Here is a 26,367-nt window from a genome sequence, read left to right on the forward strand (position 1 = left end):
ACTAAAATTGGTTATTTGGCAAGTAGATGGGTCTCATGTATCAGTAGTGTTTCCACAACATTTAACATGAAATATACCAGAAACAATTACATTGCATAAGGAAATTGTGCCTTTCATCTTCTTTAGCAGAACCGAAAAAGTTTTTTATTTTTAGTTTAAAGAGCTTTATTGAAACAAATAAAGAGCAAGGAACAGAATTATAGTTATAGTCAGACGAGCAGTACATAACATAACAGTATTATATGTACGGAACAAAGAATGAAACTTAATAAATCGTACAAAATCAAGGGCAAAAACTAGTAATAAAACAAAATTAAACAAGTATGTACCAAAGTAGATTAGCATTTTTAAAGTTTTATAGGGGAAGAAAGAAAAGAGGAAGAGGAAGAAGAAGAGAGAGAAGGAAACAAAGACAGAAAAGAGTGAACATCTTAATCAGATAATCTAATGAGACTTTCCATTAATAAACAATATAAATATACAATCTGAGAGAACAATATACATTCAATAAAAAATGAACAATGTGAAAAATATTGAACACAATGCTCAGGGCGGCTGAAATGCAAAGCTACTATCCTTGGTGCATAATGCATAGGAAGATAGGTGATTAGTGAGTGGAGACCAAAAAGCTTCTTTTCGAAGGAGTTGCTGAGAAGTAGTTGCAGAGGCTCTATCTAGCCTATGATGGTAGCATAGACGATTCAACTAAGCAGAAAAGGACTCTTTGGAGGCGTCCTTTCAATTGGATGTAATAACTTGAAAAGCAAGAGCAAATAACAAACCTACAAAAGAACCCAATTTACGAGCACCCAGCCAATGAATGGAATTACTCCCCAAAAAGATGGAGTAGATATCAAAGGGGAAGTTAGTGGAACAAATAGAGGCAATTAACGTACATACTTTTGTCCAAAAGATGGAAATGTGAGGGCAATGGATGAAAGAATGTAGATATGTGTCAGGAGTATTCTACAAGGAGCAACAGTTGGGGGATATGTTGAAACTAAATTTGGAAACAGATAATAGGGTTAAAACAATCTCAGGTAACAATAATAAAGAGTTTGAGTGGTGCTAGCATTGCAAGAAGTGTGATGTATGCAAGTCCAACTGTAATCCCATGTGCGTGTAGAAAGAGTGAATTTTAAGTTTGTTTCCCATAAAATCTCAGTTTTGCTTTTAGAACGGGTAGGGTGAGAGAAGTGGAGATATTTATATATGTGGGAGGCGTGAACCAAGAGAGAAGTAGATAATGGTACTAACGGGTGGTTTGATGAAGAAGAGGGAGTTTTGGAGATGAGAGAAAACTGTTGAGTTATAATCATTCTAAAAGATTCAAACTTGAAGAGGGAATTAGCAGGTAAGCCAAATTTAGATTGAAATTCCTGGAAAGACATGAATTGCATATTAAGCATTAGGTGTTTAACCTTAATAATCCCTTTGACAACCCAATCCTACCAAAGGATGGTACAATTGGAGATTTTAATGTACTTTTCATGCCATATATAAGAGTCCAAGTATATCTGTGGAAGAGAAAGAGATTTTGTGATAACCGGATGAAAGGTCAATACAAGTTGTGAAATAGTGGAGGAATTAAACGATCGAGGGGGGTGAGTGAAATTAGCTAATGAAGAGAAGGGAAGATGATGAATAGCGGATTCCTCAAATTTGTACCATACCGATATAGGGGGATCATCCGAAGGATAAAGGTAAGGCGAAACCTGACGAATTAAAACGGAGGAGGGGCATTAACGGAAGTTAGGAAAATGAACCACTCCCTTATCTTTAGGAGCTGACAAAGCAGACAAAGATATACAAGCGTTCCGATTATGCCATAGGAATGTACTCAAAATGTCATTAAGAGTTTTACATTTTTTTAAAGGAAGTCGAACTGGTTGCATGGACAAATAAAAAGTTAATAACTGGAAGCATCATCATTTTAGAAGCATCCAGCCTACCCCACCAGGATAGGAATAAAGGTGACCATTTCTCTGCCCTGCCAGATACATTCAATAAAACTTCATCTAGATTAAGTTGAAACGTTCTAGGAATTGAGGAGGAATATTCTATTCCCAGGCATGTAATGAAATTGGCGTTCCCTTTGAAATCTGTCCCATCGAACATATTTCTTAGACAGTATTAATTTAATGGAAGGACTTCGGATTTAGAAACATTTAATTTATAACCACACAGGGCAGCATAAGAAGATAACAGATCTGTGAAAGCGGGTAAAGAAGTAGAAGGGTCAGAGAGGTACAACAAAATATAATCTGCATATGCAGTGAACTTAATTTCAACCGATTTATGTGTAAAGCCCTGAACAGCAGAGGACTGTCTAAGTGAATGAAGAAAGTGATCAAGAGATAAATCAAAAAACAAAGGTGAGAGAGGGCAGCCTTGACGGGTGCCTCGCTGAAGAGAAAATTAGGAAGCTTGTAATCCATTAACAAAAATCGAAGTAGTAGGGGAAGAATATAACAATTAAATAAGGGATAAAATGACAGGACCAAAACCAAACCGCTTGAGTGCACGCATCTTAAAATGCCAATGAATGCGGTCAAAAGCTTTCTCCACGTCCAGGGTGATGCCCGCAGCAGGGGAGGAACTTTTAGAAGCTAGATGAATGATATTTTAAAAGGTTCTAGAATTTTCCGCAAGCATTCTTCCTTTAACAAACCCTGTCTGTTCATAGCCAATCAAGTCAGGAATACCTTTATTAATATGAAGGCAAGAATCTTCGCAAAGATCTTGCAGTCTAAATTGATTAAAGAAATCGGGCAGAAATGAACACAAGAAGAAGGATCTTTATTTTTCTTTAGAATTAAACAGATCATGGATTCAAGAAATGAGCCACGAGCCTCTATGAGAAATGAAATATTGGAATAGAGATAAAAGATGAGGGAGAAGGGTCTGAGAGAAGCAAAAATAAAACCCAGCAGTAAAACCGTCTGGGCCAGGGGATTTCTCCTTAGGTAATTAGGCTAGGGCTAACTTAAGTGCAGAAAGGGATATGTCTTTTTCTAATGCAGAACAATCAGGAGAGGAAAAAGGACGAAGAGGCATCGCTTCAAAAAAAGAATGTAGTGCTATATCAGAAGGAGATAATTCAGGAGTATATAGTGTCTTATACAAATCCATTAAGCAGTGTAGTATTTCCTCATCCTTGAAATGATTAACACCACCGTAGTCAATGATGTTAACTATTTTAGATCTTTGGGATTTTACCTTCAAGTAGTTTGCAAGCAGTTTACCAGCTGTGTTGCGCCCACCATAAAATTTAGAGCTAACTTTGAGTTAGGCCCCAGAAGCATCCTCCGTGGATTTTCTATTAAAACACAATCTAGCCTGGACTAGTTTCCTAAGTGTATTCTCATTATTAGAAGAAAAGTAGACATTTTCAAGAAGCTTTATGGAGGCTAATAAGGAAGCTGAGTCCTTGATGCGTTGCTTCTTTTTAACCGCATTATAGTCAATGAATCCTCTGGATGTTGCCTTAAAAGCATCGCAGATAGTGTAGAAAGAGATATCAGAAATAACATTTCTAAGGAAAAAATCTGACAAAAATTCTTTGAAACGTTCCTAAAAATGCCACCTACGAGGCTTTGAAGGCTCGAAAGGAAGATCTAAGTTAATCAGAACATGGGCATGGTCAGCGATAAGAATAGACCCAATTTCAGCATTAGTTAGATTAGAGAGGAGATGAGGACTCAAAGAAATATAATCTATTCTAGAAGAGGAATTGTGAGTAGGGGAAAAAAGTGAATTCTAAAGTGTTCGGGTGAAATATCCTCCAGGCATCCACCAACACCCTCTTGTGGATTGTTTTCATAAATATTTTTTGCATTTTATTAGGAGTGTATCTTGCAGTGCACTTTCTGTCCATGTAGGGGCCCATGACCTTACTGCAGTCCCCACCCACCAATAAATTAGCATCTGGACATTAATGAAGATTATGTGACAAGGACTGCCAACATTGTGAATCAACGACCTTGGGACCTTATATGTGATGGATGGAGATAGGAGAACCATTTATAGTAAGATGCAAAAGGAGACATCTACCATCTAAATCCCTCTCCTCCCCCTCCAAAACCAAAGAGACGGACTTATGAAATAAAGTGACAACTCCATTCTTCCTATCCTTAGCCGGGGCAGAATAGACATGGCCTACCCATTGTTTTTTGAGAGAGTTAATGTCATTATCGTTAAGATTGGTTTCTTGAAGCATCACAATTTTGCAGTGCAGCCTAGATAAATGGGTAAGTACCCTCTGTTTCTTAATAGGATTACGCAGACTTTTTACATTCCAAGAAACTATGCTGGCTTTATCTGTCATGATAAAAAGAAGAAAACACTAAGAAACAACAAATGCATTTTTAAAGCTGATATCATTGAAAGTTAAAAATGTGAGAACTTGCAAAACTATGCATGGAAAAGTGAATATTAGAAACCAATACGAAAAATGGGTAGTAAAATTGCTAGAAACCCAAAACAATAAGATAAAGATGAAAATAGTCAGAGACGATATGTTAAAAAATGTTAAAGAACGTATAAAGGACTGCAGAGAAAAAAAAGACAAAGATAAAAATGAAATGGAAGAGAATAGGAAACAAAAGAAAAAAGGAGTGAAAATAAATGATATGTAAAGAAGAGAAGTTGACATGGAGCCAGTAGGCTTCAGTCAAGAATGACGGAATACAGATCCAGAGGAAAAAGAATAGCATATGAAAGCAGGGAGCCGCGTAGAAAGGACAGACGGCAGATCCAGCGAGGACACCAAGAAACAACAAGAATCAATAAACCAGAAAACATGAAAGACTGGGAGCCAATATGAGATAACACCAGAGGAGAGACTAACTACCTAAAACATAAAGTGATATAAATAAAACAAACCAACAGCTGTGACAAGGGTATCTGAAGGAAGGGTTGACACTTAGCGTACAATGGAAACAACTTTATACAAAAGGGAGAGTACGGGAAGGTAGGGGGAGGAAAATATTAGAGGAATACGTCTGTACAGGGAGGAGGACATCTGTGAAAAGAAAACAAAGGAAACGGTGAGAGTTAGTCTCCTAAGGAGGCAAACAAACTACAACACTACAATGATCTGCAATAAAAGAGCATGCCATAAAAGACACAACAAAAGAAGACGATATCTTCAGGACATTAGAATAAAAATGGACAACTCAGAAATCTTTAAGAATAAACAAGGAGAGGTATCTCTTAGAACCCTCTGAAGTCCATCTCATCCCCTTAATGACGGGAGATAAATTGTTGTAAATCCTCAGGATGGTCAAAGGAATAGGAGTGTTCTTTACAGGTGATTTTAAAGAGCAAGGGTGCACCAGGCTGAATCTAGCATTCATTGGTTGAAGAGCCGGGCAAAGAGAGAAGAATTCTTTGCCACGGGCCGCGGTTACGTGGGCCACATCCTGGGAGAAGAAAACATTTTGACCAGACTACAACATCTGCTTTCGGAGCTTAGCTGCCGAGAGGACCATTAGCAGCTCGGTGTACTCCAAAAATAGAACAATTATCCCTCTGGGGCGATTAACCGATGAGGCAGAGGAAAAAGCTTTGGATCTTGGGCCGTTGCGATGTGCCCGCGGCAAGTTAAGGTTAGTACCATCCTTAAGGCCAACAATTTTAGGAATGTGTCTTTTTAGAAAAGTTAGCATGTCTGAACCTTCTTCTCCCTCAGGAGTACCATAAATTCTAGGGATGTTGCACCTATTGCGGTTTTTCAAATCCTCAGTTTGCGCTTTGAAGAGAGCAATCTCTTGCGACATAGCAGCAACTTGAGGAACCACAACTTGGGTATCGCTAACCCTCTGTTCCACCACAGATACTCTAGATTCTAAGTTAGCCCATTTCTCTTCTAGCCTTTGAATAGTAGCAATGGTATCACTCACAAAAGGCATGATAAGCTTGAGCTCTTCCATAAGGTCCTCCATTGTTATAGGAAATGGAGATTTGGTAGGAGAAAATTGAGATTCCTTCTTTTATTGCTTGGAAGATGCAACAGTGCTAAAGTCCTTGCGAAGAGAAGACATAGTTGTTGAAGCACTCTTCCGACCTAGTGAGGAAGAAAGCTCCATAAGTTTTGAGGGGAATTAAAGAATTACTCTAGGAGCCACCACAGCAACTGATGATAAAAAAGCTAACTTTATCCACACAAAGATGAGGGAAGCACATGATGCATGACACGCAGATTCAGTTACAGCGGAGCTAAATGAGATGTATACAAATATAATGCACAAAGACTCGGATAAAGTGCATCCGACTGATGAAACGAAAAGCTGGTCACACAAATGATGATGTTGTAATAGCAGGAAGTGGCTCCAGGTTGTATATCATGGTAAAAAAGTCTCCTCAGAATTTTATATGTGACGGAAGCACCACAGCCAGCTAATGACAACAAGCCAACTTTATCAACATACAGTTGAGGAGAGCAACAAGCAAACCCAATCACAGCTGACCCTTATGAAAGAAATACCAGTTAAATGAACAAAGCATCATATGAAGTGCGTCAGCCTGGAAATATGAAAAGCAGGTCCCACAGAAGACTTAATTATAACTGCAGGAAGAATTTCCAGTTGTGTGACATGTCATTCAAAACCGAAATCTACATTGTGCACTACATCTCATCCACTGGTAACCAGAGGGAAAAAATTGCAGCACAGCCTCCGCGCTGCACCTCAAGCGACACGGGGAAATCCCAAAAATAAAGCAGCATCCCGCCGTGAACAAAATGGCGAGCGCTGCAGGTATTCCTGAAAGGAGCGCGGCGCGGAGGAGACAGGGCGATAGGCAGCACTAAATGAAAAAAAAATGGCTACCTGTGCTCCTGCACCCGCTCTTCAAAAGCAGCTTGTCCATTGCCCTCGGAAATCAGCAAGTCAGCTCTGCTAGATGTAGAGGTTCCGCTCGCAACACAGAGCCTGAGCCAAATACAGCAATCTTGCTGCAGCTCAAGCCACGCCCCAAACCAAAACACCTTTAATTGTATTTTACACATCACAATGTACTACATTCCTGCAGTTTAGTAACAATTTCAATATGAGCTAACATTAACCAATGCAGTTGTGCTATTGTTGTTCACCCTCAAAGAATCAAAGGCTGATTTGGCATAAGGAATACTGAATACTGTAATTTATATACAGAACATACTCAGCAGGACGTGTTCACTGCACCATTGGAGTCAACCTTTCCTATATATACTCTGGAGAGCTTTCCTGCTCCCTCCCCGGTTAATGACATGTTCTAATATCTCATGAGTGTGCTTTCACAGTACTATTTCACAGGCTGGACCTTTTAGAAAATTCAAGTGGAATAGTGTTCTAAAATGTCCTACCTGATCACATATTTCTTAAGGCGATATAGCCACGTGAACACCTGAAAAATGTTTAAGCTCCCTTGCATATCTCGGCCAGGAAGCCTATTTGAGCCTCACCACGTTCATTGTTCACCGGCCGTCACTGGCGCAGACAGAATGTAAATGTAGGATATTTTTCAATTGCAGGACTCATAACCTACCAACAAATTCTCTTGGTACTGGAAAAAAACAGCACGCGCAATGCGAGGGGAAACCCTTAATTCTAACTAGAATTACGTGTATTTGGCGTCGAAAATAATGTATAAAAATTTATTTTGGCAAAATATTGTCATATTTTAAGGCCTATCGCGCCACCAAACCGCAAGGCTAAATGTAATAATCAGATTTTTTCTGACTTCCTTTTTTTAGTCTTCATAACTGTGGACCGGAGCCCTTCTTGTTTTCCGCATAATGACAGAATATTATTCTGTGCCATATTTACCTTAGATTTAAAATGAGGACACCTGCGAAACCATCTCTCCGCGTCAAAGAATCTGAATCGAGTACTAAAATGTAATTTCTTTGTATGGCCCTGCAGCTGTGAAAAGTATTTGAATTTGCCACTCAAAATTGCTTTCCAATTAGCGTGAATGATTCAAGATGTATTCAAATGGGGCTCAGAAAATGGAATCGCTTGTCAAAATAACCTTTTAAAGCGCTCTTCACCGTGAGAGCCTCTTTATAGTCAGTTGCTGAAACAGAAGTGATGCCTGATCCTAACACATTTCATATGTAGAGATAAACACACAAGACAATGCCTACTTGGATGCGTCTGCTGGTTTGTTATATTACTTGCTTCAATGTAAAGGAAGCATGGTGAAAAGTAGGCTGAATAAATCAGACTAAATGTACTCATAGATCAGTGATACCAGAAGGCACAGGTTATCCAGCACAGGAGCAGGAAGCAGAAGGCAGTGGAAGTATTCGGAACGGCAACACGAATATTTAAAAAAGTAATATTTTAATAATGTATGGGAACTATGTTCACTCATGCATATTTTAATATTTTAGCAAAACTCAAAAATATTCATTATGTTGTAAAACTGACCAGAGCTGGAATCTTTTGTCTAACGTGTAGAACAAATGAATCCACCGCTTATAATTTAAGCAAGAAAACGATGTAGTGTCCTGGCTTTGCGGCCTAGAAATCAATAGGCGGGAGGACACGTATGTGCTAGTTGTGGTTAGCACGTAGCTTAAGCCACGCCCGGAGCCCCGGGCTTTTTATTCACATCCCTTACGTCCCCAACGCTCACGTTGGGCTAAACCAACCCCTCTACGCTGGAGGGGGCAAACTGGACAACAGTGGGAGGGGGCGTGTGCTGCAGTGGTACACCCCACTGCCAACAACACTACATTCCTCCTTTACCTGGGAATAAAACAAAACTGGAGCAAAGCAGCACACAAATCGCTTCATAGTCATTGGGCATGCTGTAACAAATATAAAGTACTTTCTTCAACAGTCTCTGGTAAGCGTGTCGCCGGCAGGGTCCTAACACAATGCAGAATACAAACAGAACAGTCTTACTTTATTCTCGGCGGGGTCACCATCCCGGTCTGCTCAGCGCCAGCACTGTGCCACAAAGTCCCGATACCTCTGGGAAGGTCTGGGGCACGGACGTAGACTGTACTTTGCTTGGCTTCGCCCCTCTGCCGCGGTCTGGGAGGGTTCTTCAGAGTCTCTGGTTTCGCTGACGCTGGGGTCCTCTGCTGGTCCCTTGGGTTCCTGATCGCTCGGGGTGGCGTTGCCGGATTGGCTTACCAGGGTTTCCGCTCCAGTTGGTTCTGACAGTCTGCATTGAGGGGCTGGGCGCCAGTCGTCCAGTCCTAGATCATCACCCCCTTCGGGCACTTTTTTAAAAAAGGAAACATTTCTTGTCACGACCTCTCCGTTTCTGATAGCGGTGACCATTGTCCCCTTCATCTCCGTCACTCTCCAGGGGTCAAGTTCAAACGGTAGACGGAACTTTCCGCCAGGGTGGCGGTCTTTAACTAGGACTGTATCTCCAACTTGAATGAGGCTGTCCGCCGCTCTCCGTCTCTGGGACGCGTCCTGGTTGTTCTTGGTGCGCTGTTCCATGGACCGGTTCCTGGGGGCTGGGACTAGCTCCCACGTGGGATGGTGCGGGATGGTGTCCACGATTGCTCGGTTGAAGGAGAGTCGACTTGGGGAGACTCCAGTGGTGCAATGTGGAGTCAGGCGATATTCTCGGAGAAATTGGTATAGGGCTAGCTCTAGACTGTGGCCGTCGGCTATAGCAATTTGGATGGTTTTGTTTAGAGTTCTCATTAGTCTCTCGACCTCCCCGTTGGCTTGGGGCCATCTTGGTGTTATCCGTTTGTGTTTGATACCATGGCTCTGCAGGTATTCTGTGAACTCGCTGCCATTGAATGGGGGTCCATTGTCTGTGCGGATTTCTTCCATGAGCCCATGGGTGGCAATGATTTTTTCGAACTTTGGGATCACTTCAGACGCCGCTGTAGATGCCACGTTTCCACTTCAGGATAGCGAGAGAAATCATCCACCACAATGAGCATGTACTTGCCGCCGGGGAGGCTGCCGAAATCTGCGCTCGCTCGCACCCATGGGGAAGTAGGCCCTTCTTCGGTGAGTATGGGTGCTGGGGGGTTAGGCAGACTTGTCGCTAGGTACACTGGGCGTCTCTGGACCACTTCTTCGACGGCTTTGTCGAGCCCCGGGAACCACAGTTTGCTTCGAAGTCTGTTTTTGGATTTCACAATACCTTGGTGTGATCCGTGCGCCAGCAAGGCGGCTTATTGGGCAAGGCTGTTGAGCAGCACAAGGCGAGGGCCCCTCAGGAGACATCCTTCGGCTGAAGTGGACAGCTCGTGTCTGACTTGGTATAAGGCTCTCAGGACAGTCTTCCAATCGCCAGATTCTACGGCTCGGATCGCAATCTGGAGGCAGTCGTCGCCCTTGGTGGCTCTCGCTACTTCCTCCAGGGACATTGGCCGCAGTCTTGACCGTTCAACGATGAGCCGGACGTACTCTTCCGTGGCTGCTGCCTCGGCTGCTTCTGCATCGGTGACCGGACGGGCGTGCCTCGATAGATAATCCGCCGGATTCCGGGTGCCGGGTCGATATTCCACTGTAAACTGGAACTCTTGCAACTGCAGCACCCACTTTTCGATTCTCGGGGGTGGGCGAGAGGATGAGCCTTGGAAGAGTGGGATGAGGGGCTTATGATCGGTGACCACTGAGAAAGGATGTCCATAGAGGTAGATGTGGAAATGGCGGCATCCCCACAGAATGGCGATGGCCTCTCTCTCGATCTGCGAATACCGTTGCTCGGTAGGCGTCAGGGTGCGGCTGGCGTACGCAACTGGGGCCCACTCTCCGCACGCTTGCTGTTGAGACAGAACAGCTCCGAGGCCTGTCGGGCTGGCATCGACCACCAGTTGTGATTCGTGTTGCGGGTTGAAATAGGCCAGGGTTGTGTCCGCAGATAGAGCCGCTTTGGTCTTTGCAAACGACTCCTGTTGTTCCGGGCCCCATGTCCGGGTAGCAGTTGATTTTGTGAGGTCACGAAGGGGGTCTTTCAAGTCCGACAGATCCTTGATGAAGCGCCCGCAGTATGTTACCATGCCCAGGAAGCTGCGGACGGCTGTCACAGACGTGGGGGCTGGCGCGTTGTGGATGTCCTTGACCTTCTCTGGATCTGGGCCTACGCCATGATCGGAGAACTTGTACCCAAAGAAACTGATATCTTTGCGAAGGAATTCACATTTGTCCTTGTGGAGGGTCAATCCTCTCTCCTGCAGCCGAGTGAATACCGCTTGGAGGCGTCGGATGTGTTCCTCCAAGGTCGGGCGTGGACCAGAATATCATCGCTCACGTTGAGCACTCCATCGAGGCCTTGCAGGACATTGTGGATGATGTTCTGGAACACTTCAGCCGCACTTGATATGCCAAAGTTGAGCCTGGTGTATCTCCAGAGGCCTACGTGGGTGGAGAAGGTCGTGATAGAGCGTGAGTCCGGGTGAAGAGGGATCTGATGGTATCCTGACCTTAGGTCCATCTTGGAGAACCACTTGGACCCTGCGAGCTCCCCGATGATGTCGTCGATGGTCGGCGTCAGGTGACGTTCTCTTTTGATGGCTAGGTTGGGGAGGCGCATGTCCACGCAGATTCTTACGGCCTCGGGTTGCTTTGGCTTCTTGGCAACCACAATGGGGGACACCCATGGTGTGGGCCCGGTCACTCGTTCAATGATGCCAGCTTGTTCGAGCATTGGCAGCTCGGCTTCGACTTTCGGTCTGAGGTGAAACGCGATGCGTCTGTGCCGGAGGGCTACTGGGGCCACTGACTGGTCGATGTGGAGTCGGACAGGGGGCCCTCTTAGACATCCGATGCCCTTGAACAGCGAGGAGTGTTCTGATACCAGGTGATCCAAACCGTGGGCTTGTACTGTTAGGGCAAAGTGAATCAGCCCGAGCTCTCGCGCTGTCTTGCAGCCAAGAAGGAATCCTGATCCCTCTTGGGATACGTAGACTTTTGTCTGCAGCTGCGTCGAGTCGTGGGACACCGTAGTTCGGAATACACCGCACAGGCGCAGTGGGCGACGAGTCCCATAAGCGAAAACCTGCACTCTGGTGGGGTGAAGTGTAGGAGCGTTCTCTAGATCCTGGTATACGCTGGCGGCCATGAGGTTTATTGTTGCGCCTGTGTCGATGAGGGCTGTGACGGATTGGCCATGCACTTGGACGGTGCACATTGGTTCAGTAGATGACGTGGCTGCTAAGGTGTTGAGCATGCGCACTACGTGGACGGATGCGGCGTCTTCTTCATCGTCATCCATGTCGCTGTTGGTGGATGTGTTCGGTAGCGGAGCCATCTGTCGCACTCTCCTGGGTGGGCCACTTTGCTTTTTCCTTTGCGACGACAGGCAGACACTCGCAAAGTGATTAGCTTTGCCGCAGGTGCTGCAGATCTTCCCTTGGGCGGGGCACGCGCCTTTGTGGGGAGTGGCGCCTTTGCACCACATGCATGCTTGGTCGTGGGAGGTTTGGGCTGGCTTCGGTCGCCCTTTGCGGGATGGTCTCTTCCGGATATCTGGAGTCTGCGACCTGATGGCGCATACGGGTTCCGTTTTGACTGTGACAGCTGGGTTAGGCTCCATGTGGGCGGCTCGGGCTTTGGAAAGTTCTTTGGACCGCCCCAGGGCTAGGATGTCGCGCATAGACATGGCGTCCGTTTCTAGTACCCTCTCCCGCAACTTCAGGGAGGCGCATCCCTGTATAAACTGGGCGCGGATTTCGTCTTCCGCATCTGGGAGGGTGCACGTGCTGGCTAACTTCTTGAGCCGAGCATAGAATACATCTACGGACTCCTCTGGGAGTTGGCGGGCTTGGCGGAGTAGAAAGCGTTCGTAGTCTGCGCTCGCAAAAGGTTCAAAATATCTTGTGATGGCATCCCGTAGGGTGGTGTATGTGTGGGGCGGGTCTCCTTCCGTGATGTCCTTGGAGATGTCGTGGATTGCTTCCCCTCCTAGGTGTAAAAGCATTGCGCGACGTCGCGCCACGGCAATGTCCGCCGCGATGAAGTAGTTTTTGAGACGCTCCACCCACTTTCTCCACCGGGCAGCTTGTGAGGGGGGTGTCCCTGAGACAGCGAAAGGCTCCAGAGGCGGCACGTTGGCCATGACGGCCGAAGCAAAGCAGAGGGGATGACAGGCTGGGCACCAGACAGTGGAGCAGGCTTCAGCAGGCACCAGAGACGGATCCAGGCACTGCGGAGGGCTCGCAGGCCTCGCTCCGCGAGAAGCGTGAGTTTCGGCAGGGTCCGTTCACACGCGAGATGCGTGAGGGTTGGCAGGGAGGCCGCGTTGCGCGCCAGAAGCGTGGTGCCGGGCGCTCAAAGCGCATGCGCGGGAGAGCCGTGGAGCTGTGCGCGGCCTGGGCTGAGGAGAGCGACGTAGTCTGGGGCCGGAGGCAGCGGGGAGCAGCAGGAGGGCTCCTGGTGGTACCTGACGGCGGGGCTCCAGTCCGCACAGCTGAGGAAGACGCAGGACGGCTCAGAAGGCAGGCGGAAGTCTTCCCAGGGCACCGGTGAGCGGCGCCAGCAGCAGCAGGGGGGTAGGCAGGTTGAAGGGGCCTTCCAGGTGGGCCACAGCGGGCTGTCGGCGGCTCAGGGGTGCCGGGCAGAGCGCCACGTGCAGGCTTGCACGGCGCCGGGCAGCTGGTGTGCACACGGGTTGTGGTGGTGCGACAGGGCACGCGATGGGGTGGACGCTTGACCACCTCGTCGCCAGTGTAGTGTCCTGGCTTTGGGGCCTAGAAATCAATAGGCGGGAGGACACGTATGTGCTAGTTGTGGTTAGCACGTAGCTTAAGCCACGCCCGGAGCCCCGGGCTTTTTATTCACATCCCTTACGTCCCCAACGCTCACGTTGGGCTAAACCAACCCCTCTACGCTGGAGGGGGCAAACTGGACAACAGTGGGAGGGGGCGTGTGCTGCAGTGGTACCCCCCACTGCCAACAACACTACAAACGACTCCCAGATTTTGAATTCAATGCCAAATGTCACATAACGACAACAACCGGAACATTGCCATAGAAACTTGCCTGTATGAAATCACGGGAAGATTAAGTGACAAAGATGGTAGGGCTGGCTTGCATTTTGAATTATTCACCAGGATCGTCGGCTTTGCTAGTGATTGGAAGCAGTGGCCCTGCGACTGGATGGGAAGGAGCTAAAAAGTGACAGTGGCCTGGTACAAGGGCTGTAAGGCGCAGCCTGGAGTGATGAACAGCAGCAGCAGAAGCCCAGACATGACCCTAAACCCTCACTCACAACTCAAGTGTTGGTGGGGATTGGAGGGCCTTTCCTTTATGCCGTAAGTCTTGCATACATCTTTTGTTGTTTATCTCCCGGGAACTCGCATAGCATAGTAGAGGTAATGCTGTTCGATCAGCTAAGGGACATGCCAGTGGTGCAGTCACTATTAGGGCCAGACTCACACATGAACACTGAAAACTGCAAAATAAAGTGGAAGCTACAATGAAAAGACAAACATTGGCAAAGGCGCCTGGCTATTCTTGTTTTGCTGTGTCACGGTTTTTGCAAAATGATCTTGTTGGGTAATACGTTGGGCAATCATCAATCTAAAAAAAGCTAATTTGCTACATGTAAAAATGTTTTTTTTATCTAACCCCCCCCTCCCCCCGCCCCCCAAAAAAAGAAAAAAACACACACATTACCATAGATCTCCCTGGCACTGTAGTGTACTACTTTGTGTGTGTAGATGTGTTCCTTGTGAAATGGTTGCATGCTGTAACTTGTAATGAACTCAGCCAATGGCTGAAGTAAGCTGATTCATTGCCCCTTAATGCATGCCTGACTGGGTGGGATGTGAATGACACTAATCACAGACAAATGGATGAAGTCTGCCTGAAACCCTTATATGTAACGAACATTGTAGCAAAAGCAAAACGACTTGGCTAACACAGACCTAAAATGTCAGTCTGGTATTGGCTGCAGGTCTCTTGCCTTTGAGAAAGAAAGAAAGAAAGAAAGAAAGAAAGAAAGAAAAAAAGAAAAAAGAAAGAAAAAGAAAGAAAGAAAGAAAGAAAGAAAGTAAGAAAGAAAGAAAGATAACTTTTACATTTACATTTACAAAGAGGGGCAATCTAGTGTTTATGAAATAGCATCAGTCAGAAAAGCAAAACACTCCAAAAGGAATTTACAACAGCATTGGAAGGAGATAAGAACTGATAAATGTGGAATTTGCCGCAAAAGCTTCTTGCTATCACAACAGGCTCTAAACAAAAAGGCAACACTGATATAATTATAAAGGGCTAGTAATACTAGATTGTGTGTGGATGTGCACCTTGTGAGAGAACAAGGAGCAGTTACTCAAAATGACGTTAACCAGTGGCCTAAGTAGGCTGAGCCACTGACCCTTGTGAAATGTTGATGCAGGAGGGGGATAGGGGGAGGGCAATGTGTGAGTGACACAACAGTAGACCAATGGATGAAGACAAATATTCTGGTAAAATCAAAAGGTCTTGGCTAATGCCAGACCTCAAAAAAGGGTTAATTTATGAATTAAAGTGCATGTTTGAGATACAATTTTACAAGTGATGTTAGACCTGACAGCCTCAATTATGGTCTTCTCCCAACTTTTTGCCTGCCTATCCTCTATTTTTCTGATCTTATTTTTGCTGGTATAGGACTCTGTAAAAAACACAGTTGATGGACAGAATGTAGAACAATGTCATACATTCACCCCAGTACAATGATCTGGGCCTAAATCCATCGTTTTTTTGCACACCACACCACCCTGGGTTAGACAGGCTGATGAAGGCTGATAGCCAGAAACCGGTCCTTGGATGCTTGATTCCGGTCTGGGAAAGACATGGCTTGGTAGTTCGGACTGGACTGTTCCCATGAGGCACAGGGTCAGAGCTGATTTGCATATAGCCAGTGTCTAACCCAGGGTGGTGTGGAGTGCAAAAAAACGATGGATTTAGGCCCAGATCCTTGTACTGGGGTGAATGTATGGCATTGTTCTACATTCTGTCCATCAACTGTGTTTTTTGCAATTTTCACCCCGAGTGGGCTGGGTATGCTCAGACGTGAGTCCCAGGCACTCCCCACCACTGGAGTCAAGCTATCCAGGCTGATGAAGGCTGATAGCCAGAAACCGGTCCTTGGATGCTTGATTCCGGTCTGGGAAAGACATGGCTTGGTAGTTCGGACTGGACTGTTCCCATGAGGCACAGGGTCAGAGCTGATTTGCATATAGCCAGTGTCTAACCCAGGGTGGTGTGGAGTGCAAACAAACGATGGATTTAGGCCCAGATCCTTGTACTGGGGTGAATGTATGGCATTGTTCTACATTCTGTCCATCAACTGTGTTTTTTGCAATTTTCACCCCGAGTGGGCTGGGTATGCTCAGACGTGAGTCCCAGGTACTTCCCACCACTGGAGTCAAGCTATCCAGGCTGATGAAGGCTGATAGCCAGAAACCGGTCCTTGGATGCTTGATTCCGGTCTGGGAAAGACATGGCTTGGTAGTTCGGACTGGACTGTTCCCATGAGGCACAGGGTCAGAGTTGATTTGCATATAGCCAGTGTCTAACCCAGGGTGGTGTGGAGTGCAAAAAAACGATGGATTTAGGCCCAGATCCTTGTACTGGGGTGAATGTATGGCATTGTTCTACATTCTGTCCATCAACTGTGTTTTTTGCAATTTTCACCCCGAGTGGGCTGGGTATGCTCAGACGTGAGTCCCAGGCACTCCCCACCACTGGAGTCAAGCTATCCAGGCTGATGAAGGCTGATAGCCAGAAACCGGTCCTTGGATGCTTGATTCCGGTCTGGGAAAGACATGGCTTGGTAGTTCGGACTGGACTGTTCCCATGAGGTACAGGGTCAGAGCTGATTTGCATATAGCCAGTGTCTAACCCAGGGTGGTGTGGAGTGCAAAAAAACGATGGATTTAGGCCCAGATCCTTGTACTGGGGTGAATGTATGGCATTGTTCTACATTCTGTCCATCAACTGTGTTTTTTGCAATTTTCACCCCGAGTGGGCTGGGTATGCTCAGACGTGAGTCCCAGGCACTCTCCACCACTGGAGTCAAGCTATCCAGGCTGATGAAGGCTGATAGCCAGAAACCGGTCCTTGGATGCTTGATTCCAGTCTGGGAAAGACATGGCTTGGTAGTTCGGACTGGACTGTTCCCATGAGGCACAGGGTCAGAGCTGATTTGCATATAGCCAGTGTCTAACCCAGGGTGGTGTGGAGTGCAAAAAAACGATGGATTTAGGCCCAGATCCTTGTACTGGGGTGAATGTATGGCATTGTTCTACATTCTGTCCATCAACTGTGTTTTTTGCAATTTTCACCCCGAGTGGGCTGGGTATGCTCAGACGTGAGTCCCAGGCACTCCCCACCACTGGAGTCAAGCTATCCAGGCTGATGAAGGCTGATAGCCAGAAACCGATCCTTGGATGCTTGATTCCGGTCTGGGAAAGACATGGCTTGGTAGTTCAGACTGGACTGTTCCCATGAGGCACAGGGTCAGAGTTGATTTGCATATAGCCAGTGTCTAACCCAGGGTGGTGTGGAGTGCAAAAAAACGATGGATTTAGGCCCAGATCCTTGTACTGGGGTGAATGTATGGCATTGTTGTACATTCTGTCCATCAACTGTGTTTTTTGCAATTTTCACCCCGAGTGGGCTGGGTATGCTCAGACGTGAGTCCCAGGCACTCCCCACCACTGGAGTCAAGCTATCCAGGCTGATGAAGGCTGATAGCCAGAAACCGGTCCTTGGATGCTTGATTCCGGTCTGGGAAAGACATGGCTTGGTAGTTCGGACTGGACTGTTCCCATGAGGCACAGGGTCAGAGCTGATTTGCATATAGCCAGTGTCTAACCCAGGGTGGTGTGGAGTGCAAAAAAACGATGGATTTAGGCCCAAATCCTTGTACTGGGGTGAATGTATGGCATTGTTCTACATTCTGTCCATCAACTGTGTTTTTTGCAATTTTCACCCCAAGTGGGCTGGGTATGCTCAGATGTGAGTCCCAGGCACTCCCCACCACTGGAGTCAAGCTATCCAGGCTGATGAAGGCTGATAGCCAGAAACCGGTCCTTGGATGCTTGATTCCGGTCTGGGAAAGACATGACTTGGTAGTTCGGACTGGACTGTTCCCATGAGGCACAGGGTCAGAGCTGATTTGCATATAGCCAGTGTCTAACCCAGGGTGGTGTGGAGTGCAAAAAAACGATGGATTTAGGCCCAGATCCTTGTACTGGGGTGAATGTATGGCATTGTTCTACATTCTGTCCATCAACTGTGTTTTTTGCGGTTTGGGACTCTGGCACTTAACCAATGCTTGTGCTCTCTCCCCTAGACATGGTAAAATTGGCTTAAATGTAATTGTCCCTAGTAAAATTGCATAGTTTCTGAGGGCCAGTAAATGTAATGCCACTAGTGGGCCTACAGCACTCATTGTGTCATTCACTTTATTAGCCCTCTAACCATGGCTCAGGCCTATCATTGCAGAGTCAGCATATGCAGTTTACACTGCCACTTTGACCCAGCAAAATAAATGCCTTGACCTTGTCCTTTAACCCGGGGGAGCAGAGAAGGGTAGGTCTTCGGCATCCAACGTGTCCCAGCAACCTAACAGCTGCACATTTACCTCTGCCCTGACTGTTGTGGCATCAATTGATTGACCAAGAGGGTTGGACAATCATGTTAATATGAAGCAGTAGGTAACTACATTTAAGAAGGGGGTCCTCTTTTATTACATTATAGGTTTGGGGGGGTAGGCCCTTTTCCAGTTTTGGTCTTGAAGAAGCACCATGGATCATTTTGACCACAGGGGCGCGAAGCATGTTTACCCTACTTTATTTTGCCTACACGTCGTAAGCTACTTAGGTACATCATACCCCAAGAGTAACCTTAACTATTTTTTGGGCTTTTAATTCTGTTGTGGGAGTCTCCATATTAAAAAATAATTTGACATTCCAGTGTTAGAGTTAGTTCACTTTTCTCACATATCACATTCACCCTACTCATTGCACACCCTCGCATTCATCAGACGGCAGTAACAACTGAAAGATCTCAAATAAAGTGATCCTTCTGGGGACCAATAGGGCATTGCAGCGCTGGCCTGTTGAGGAGCACCGACCCGATAATGAAGAATGACATCCCTAGGGTTGTGTGAGGTCAACAAGAGACAATCCTATGGATTGCCCTCAATGTCCTATCCTGTAACCTAGGCCTCCCTTTTCTATTGGAATAGTAACCCCCTGGTTGAAAATATAAATGTCTTGCCAGGCCAAAAGCCTCCCTTTTTATACATCTAAGTCACCCCTAAGGTAGTCCCTGTATGACCCACAGATCAGGGTGCAATGTATTTCAAAGGCAGGACATGTAGTTTTAAGTTTTTAGTAGTGAAAAACATTCAATTTTGTTTTTCACTACTCAAAGGCCTAACTCTTCTTTGGGATAACATTGGGATTACCTTATGATTTCTTTCAAGTATAATTCCTAATTGTAAAGGGATTTACTTTTCAAGTTTGGTGTCACTGGACTCACAATTTAAAATCAGAACATATGGTCAAATTGGATTTAAAAATAAAATCTAGCAAATGCCGCCTTTAGAAAGTTGGAATTTAAACATTCTGCACCTGCTCCCTGTCTCTGAATACACATCTCAGGTGGGTAACAGCTGGGCTTTGTGCATTCCCTCTAGACAGCCACACACAAAGGGAGCTTAGGTGGGACTTAGTGCCATCAGCATCCCGAAGGGCCATCCTAGGCAGGATGGGAGGGAGGGACTGACACTTACACCTGAAAAGATTTGGTTCTGTCCACACACAAAAGGCTGCATACCCCCTGTAGTGAGCCTGGAGCCAATGTAGGAAAGCAGGAGCTCTATGCACTTCAAAGCTTTTCTGAAGAGACTCCCCCACTTTAAAGGCACAACGGGATATGAGTATTGGACCTCAGACACCATGACTTCAGTACACTTCTGAACCTGTGACTACTCTGTCTTGAAGAAGATCTGTTCTGCTGCCGGAAGGACGGCCACTTTACAGGACTGCTACTTTGATGGACTTCTGCCTTGTTGTGCCCTTGACTTGCTGAGCTACCCTACTGTCTGTTGTTCTCATGCCTGGGTGGAAAGGACCGGTTCGGTATCACTTGAACCCAGAGTGACTTCAAGGGCTTGCTGGCTTGCGTCTCATCTAAGTGTCAGGGATGTTAAAGACTTCAGCTACCTGCATCTGCATCTGGACTCTACAAGCTGTGAGTATGCTTTGCCAATTGGTGCCACCCTAGTCATGGATCCTTAGAAGTGAGGCCTAGATGCTTCTAGAACCAGAACCCCTACATCCTCATTGGAACCAGGTCATCGTCATGTTTGCGTGGGTCAAAACCAGCTCATCTTCGAGTTTGCATTGATTGCAACTGGTGCATCCCCACTGAAGTGTTGAATGGAGACAGCGCATCGCACTTAAGCACATCGCCTTCAGCGCATTGCCTTCAAAATCAAATTATGGCCTGCCATCCATCATTTTCGAAACCAGCACCTCGTTGCCATCATGTGGAGAATTTCAATGCATCTCGCACACTGAACAGCTCAACAGCAAAACTTTACTTCGGCTGCCCTTCACTTCTTCTTCAATGCCAATGCAAGCCTGGGTCAAGGTAGTTTGGTTTGGTGGGACTAAGTGGGTGCCTGTAGCTGGCCTATGCTCCATCGCAATTGGCCTGAACTTTGGGTGCACTTGCCCAGTCAACATGGCAGTACCAGACGGCCTGAACTTTTGACTGTGCTTCGGTGGAGAGTGACCAGCTAACCCAATTAGGCACTTCTTGCTTCTAATCTCTCTTTTATATTTGTTAGACCTGGCACCATTGGTGTGGGTCTCCCTTCCACTTTTTGCTGTTGCCTCTTATGTTTTTGCTGGTTTTAGCTGCTTTTGGGCACTGTGTCACTGCTGTTCAGTGCCACGGTGCAAGTGCTCCATATAGTAAATTCATGTATGGATTAATCACTCCATGATTGGCTTGATTGGTTTACTTGTCAGACCCTAGTAGAGTGCACTGTGTGTGCCCAGGGCTTGTAAATGCAATGCTGCTGATGGGCTTGCAGCACTGATTGTGCCACCCACCGGAGCAGCTTGTAAAGTGTGTCTCAGGCCTACCATTGCAGGGCCTATGTGCCGTCTGGTACTGCCATGTTGACTGGGCAAGTGCACCCACTTGGCAGTCCCTACACCTTCCATAGACCTTCCCTTTTATATATATAAGTAACCCCTATGGTAGGCCCAAGGGCAGGGTGCATTGTAGGTAAAAGGTAGGACATGCCATGATGTGTGTGGCATGTCCTAATAGTTAATTACAGCCATTTTCGTTTTTCACTATTGCAAGGCTCCCTATTCGGTGTAGGCCAGAATGGGCAGTTAGTTTATAACATTTTATAATCCTAACTGACTCAGGGAATTAGGTAGAAATTCGAGTTTAGTATGCCTGAACTCAGAATGATAAAATACATCTTTTAGTGCAGTTGGTTTTAACATTCTGTGTTTGAAAATACCACTATTAGAAAGTAGGTATTTTCTTGCCTAACTATCCAAGCCTGCCTCTGCTAGGTTGTGTATTCTTTGTCTGCAGATTGAGGGACAGGGGCTGGGGGATTCCAGGAGACAGGGTGAGTCACCACAGGGCTGACTAGAGAGATCTACATGCAAATGGGAGGGAGGAATTGCACTTGGGACCTGAATAGGGCTGTGCCTTCCCTCAACAATGCTGGCTCCACCTCCTGTGGTGCGTCTGATGTTCCTGGCCTGCACTGTCAAAGGAAGAGAAGGAGTCCTGTAAACAAAGTGCTCCAGGACTGACCAGAACTGGTTTGGGTTAGGTACAGACACTCTCTGCTTTCAGAGACAAAGGATTTTGGTGTATAAATATTGGGACCCAGACCCAAGAACTTTAGATCACTTCTGGGAATCAAGAAGAGCCTTTGCTGAGGAGAAGAACCAGGAAGCTGAAGGAGACTACACCTGTGCTGTGTGTTTGGAGGTTGGCCTGCAGTGGTTGCTTCATTACCAAAGAAAAGAGAAAAGGACTGAGTGTGCTTTCTGTCAACTTGTACAAGAATCTCCAAGGGCTTGAACTAGAGCTTGCCTCCTGCCTGAAGTCTCAGGGATACAAGACTTTGCCAACCAGCTCCCCCTGAATTCCCTTGCTGGGAATTGAAGTGCCTGCTGTTGTGCTGAGCCTTCTGAGGGACTGTGTGTCGATGGGAGCTGGAAGCGTGACGCAGCGGCGAGAAGTGTGTCGCCGCCGCAGCAGCTGTCGTCGCATCGCCAAAGAAGCTAGCCACCGCTTTCATCATCGCATCGCCGAAGCGCGGCACATCACCGGGGAAGCAGGACGCCGCCACAGTGATCGCCATCCCATCACCGGAGAAGCGTGTCGCAGGGCCTGTCATGGCTCCAAAGATCATCAAGTCGCCGTACAGCCGTCGGGCGTGCACGCATCACACCAACATTGTCGCATTGTAACTAAGATGCCATTTTGTCGCATCGCACCGCAGAAGAGTATCACATCGAGGCGCTATTTTGTTGCATCGAACCAGTGAGCAGTATGAAACCCACGCATAACCTCCCCACACAGTAAGGAAGCAAGCATCAACTCCCTTGCGCAGCAGTAAGGAACCGATGCATCCACTTCCCTGCGTGTAATGAACCGATGCATCACCTTACCTGCGACCCTTTTTTTTTCTTTGCGTTACGCATTTAAGGTACATTGAAAGTAAAGTGTCGCATTTACAATTTGAGAGAACTGAGCTATTTTATAACATTTTAAAGTCTATTTTTGAGTACAGTATTGTGGATTTTTGTCGTTTGGTCTTGTGTTAAGTCTCTATAAAAATACTTATTTGTCTAATACAACCTGTGTGGTGTCCATCTGTAGTGTTGTCACTGTATTTCTGTATGTGTTCACAAATGATTTACACACTGCCGCTGAGATAAGCCTGCCTGCTCGTGCCAAGCTACCAAAGGGGTGAGCAGGGGTTATTTTAGGAGTGTGGTCCCTTACCCTGACTAGATGCAAGGGTCCCTATTTGTCAAATGTACCTACCTTTACCAACTAGAGACCCCCCAAATCTAATAATATTTATTCTTTAAAAAATAATTTCTTGACTTCTGCTTGTTGGATTTTTGTCATTTTGGTCTTATTTCAAAAAGATAAAATTAAGCTCTATGTTTCTAACCTAGTGTGGAGTCTTTTTGTGTTGTTTACACTGTGTTACTGTTTGAAGTATTGCACAAATGGGCTACACATTACCTGACTGCTCTGTGTCAAACTTCCAGAGGGTGATCACAGGATCATTTAAGGTAATTTAGAGTTGTGACTTCCCTGACTAGGATTACGGTACCCAATTGGAGACCCTACAGGAGTTCCTGTAGGGCCCCATTTGTTTCCTCTCCACCACAGTTTTCATGATGGTGGAACCACCATGAAAACCGTGGCAGAGAGGAGACATGTGATATGGCGGTCCTGGCAAGCATAATGAGGCCTCAGGAACGCCGCACAACCTCCAGGGAACTCATAATCAGGCGGTCGCACTGCTGGTGCAGCTGTGGCTTGACCACCACTGCCATGCCCCGCGAGTCTGACGGTTCTCGGACCACCAGACTTATAATCGGGGCCTAGGAGTTACTCTAAACATTCGTCATCTAAATAAACCTGATAACTATCCATCAATAACTCTAAGAACGTCTTCATTAGTAAATTAATTGAACTTACAGTGTTTGATGAGGGTATCAAGCCTCTCCACAAAATGACTTCACCAACTTTTTGGCATTCTTGACTGTACATGCATCTTTCCTAATCAACATTTGGCACTGGATTGAACATGATTTAACGGTGTGTGAATTCTTTGTCAGTTCGCTGCATTTTCTTTATACCTTCTTTCACACCATCGCAAGCAAGATTTTTGATGATCTTTTTGTTATCAGTCAGTAAAGTTCAACAATAAAATCTTCAAAGGTCCCTATCCACACAGTCCATCCATCACCAATATTTTGCTTTTTAGAGGTGTTAAAAGGTAGTGGTGGTTTCAGGAACACAGCAGCAATATACACCAGTGTGGAACTTTTGGACAGCACAGTGGATTACTGTTTCTTGGTTTAGGCAACTCATCTGTGAGACCTTGTGACATATTGGCCTTTGAATCATCTTTAATGATATCTGGAAACATTTTTTAGGGAGACATCTAAAAAATTTCACTATTTCAAGAGTCACTATGGCTCTTTATTCTTTAAAGACCCATGAGGTTGTTCTGAGCCCCACTCAGCAGTTTTGGTGACAGGCCAATTCATGTATAGATGGCTCGGTAAGCAGAACCCCGGACACTTCTCCCTGAGCCACTTCACCGAGTGCTGGGGTATGATTACTCGATTTTGTGAATTCAGTAGGTCATTTACTTTTTTCTTTCAAATACCAATTTGCATTTTCTAACACTTAGTAGATTTATGCATTGCAGTGCTTGGATTCGCAGTCTTATTTTGCAAGGTTTGATTATCAGCAACTGAGCTTTGTAAACCGGGTTGGATCCGCCTTCAGCTTTAGCACTCCATGGCAGCCTGGGACCTTTTTATTTATAGCCTGACCAGCAGGTTCTTAGTCACTGACATGTAGAATCTTTGCAACTCTTTTGTTGTCTTCTTCTGCTTTACAACAGCTGGTGCTGCACTTTGACTCCACAAGCATAAAGCGCCGATTTCCTACTTTGACAGCAAAACAGCTGGAATGTGCGAACAGTTTGGCACAGTAAACTCTCAGGGAGAGAACACCATCGTTCTTCGTGATACTTATCCCCTAGTTCATTGCCAGTTGTACTGTCATCCTAAGTCTGGTGAAACACCAACAACTACGCTGTACTCGGAGCCTACTTTTACATGTCTTTATTCTTCTGAGTGTAACTTCGAACTCAACATTATAAAATAAAATTTAATTGCATTCCACTCTGACACCTATGTCACAGCTCTATGGAGTATGTTACAAGCCAAAAGGGCTTATTCATAAACTCTCAAGACAGTACAGGGCTAATACTTACAACTTAATAGGCTTGGTTCTGTCCCCACACAAAGGGCTGCATACCCCTCTGCAGTGAGTCTGGCACCACTGCAGGAAGGGAGGTAATCTGCGCACTTCAAAACTTTAGTTGAAGTCTCCCCCACTGTAAAGTCCCACCTGGGTATAATTACTGGACCTCTGACACCATGACTGCAGTGCACTTCTGGACCTGTGGCTACTGTGCCAGGAAGAAGAGCTGTTGTGCTGCTGAAAGGACTGTCACCCGGCTGGACTGCTGCTTTGCTGAGCAGCCCTGCAGCCTGCTGTTCTCCTGTGGGTGTGAAAAGGACTGAACCTGTATCACTTGAACCCACAGTGACTTCAAAGGCTTGCTGGCTTGCCCCCTATTCTTAGGGATATCAAAGACTTCAAATGCCTGCATATGCATCTACAAGCTGTGAATCTGCCCTGCCAAGTGGTGGCTCCCTAGTCCTGTAACCTTGGAAATGAGGCCTACGGTGCTGCTACAACCAGAGCCCATGCATCTTAATTGGAAATGGCACATCTTTGCCTTTGCAAGGGCCAGAACTGGTGCATCTTCGCCTTTATCAGAACTGGAACATCCTCTTCGAATCAAGGAACTGAGACTGTGCCTTTCACCAGCGCATCACATTCTGAATCAACGCATCCTGTCTGTGAGAGCAGTAGCTGCGCATCGTCTTCAGAAACTGCGCCTCACACTAGGATTCGATGCATCACTGTCATTACATAGAGAATCTCGACGCATCTTGCCCACTGTGTGGCTCAACACCTATGCATCTCTTAGGCTGCCCCTCGCAACTTCTTTGATGCCAACGTAAGCCCAAATCAAGGTTCAGCAGGCCCAAAAGGGTCCCTGTATCTGGCACAAACTCTGTCATGGTCGGATTGAAATTTTGACTTAGTCATGCAACCAGATAACCCATGTAAGTGCTTATTGCTTCTAAGAGCTATTTTACATTTAATATTTAAAAATTCATATCTCAACTTCTACTTGTTGTGTTTTTGTCATTTTGGTCTTATTTTGTTTTAATAAAATTGAATCTATTTTTCAAACATAATTTGGTTTTCTCACTGTGTTACTGTGTGTAGGGTTGCACAAATAATTTATTACACATTACCTCTTAAGTTAAGCCTGACTGCTCTGTGACAAGCTACCAGAGGGTGAGTACAGGATAATTCAGGTTGTGTTGTGACTTTTGCTGACTCGGATTGTGGCTCATGTTTGGATAGGGTGCCTACCTCTGCCAAACAGTGTGATTAATTATTTCTGAAATGCAAAATCATCTCTCATGTATTGCAATCTTTGCAAAGTTTAAAGTGTATTTCACAATTCATTGACCAGCCAGAATCAAGCTACTACTTCTATCACTTTTTGACTTTA

Source organism: Lissotriton helveticus, chromosome 3_2 (genome assembly GCF_964261635.1).
Source record: "Lissotriton helveticus chromosome 3_2, aLisHel1.1, whole genome shotgun sequence".
Lineage (NCBI taxonomy): Eukaryota > Metazoa > Chordata > Amphibia > Caudata > Salamandridae > Lissotriton > Lissotriton helveticus.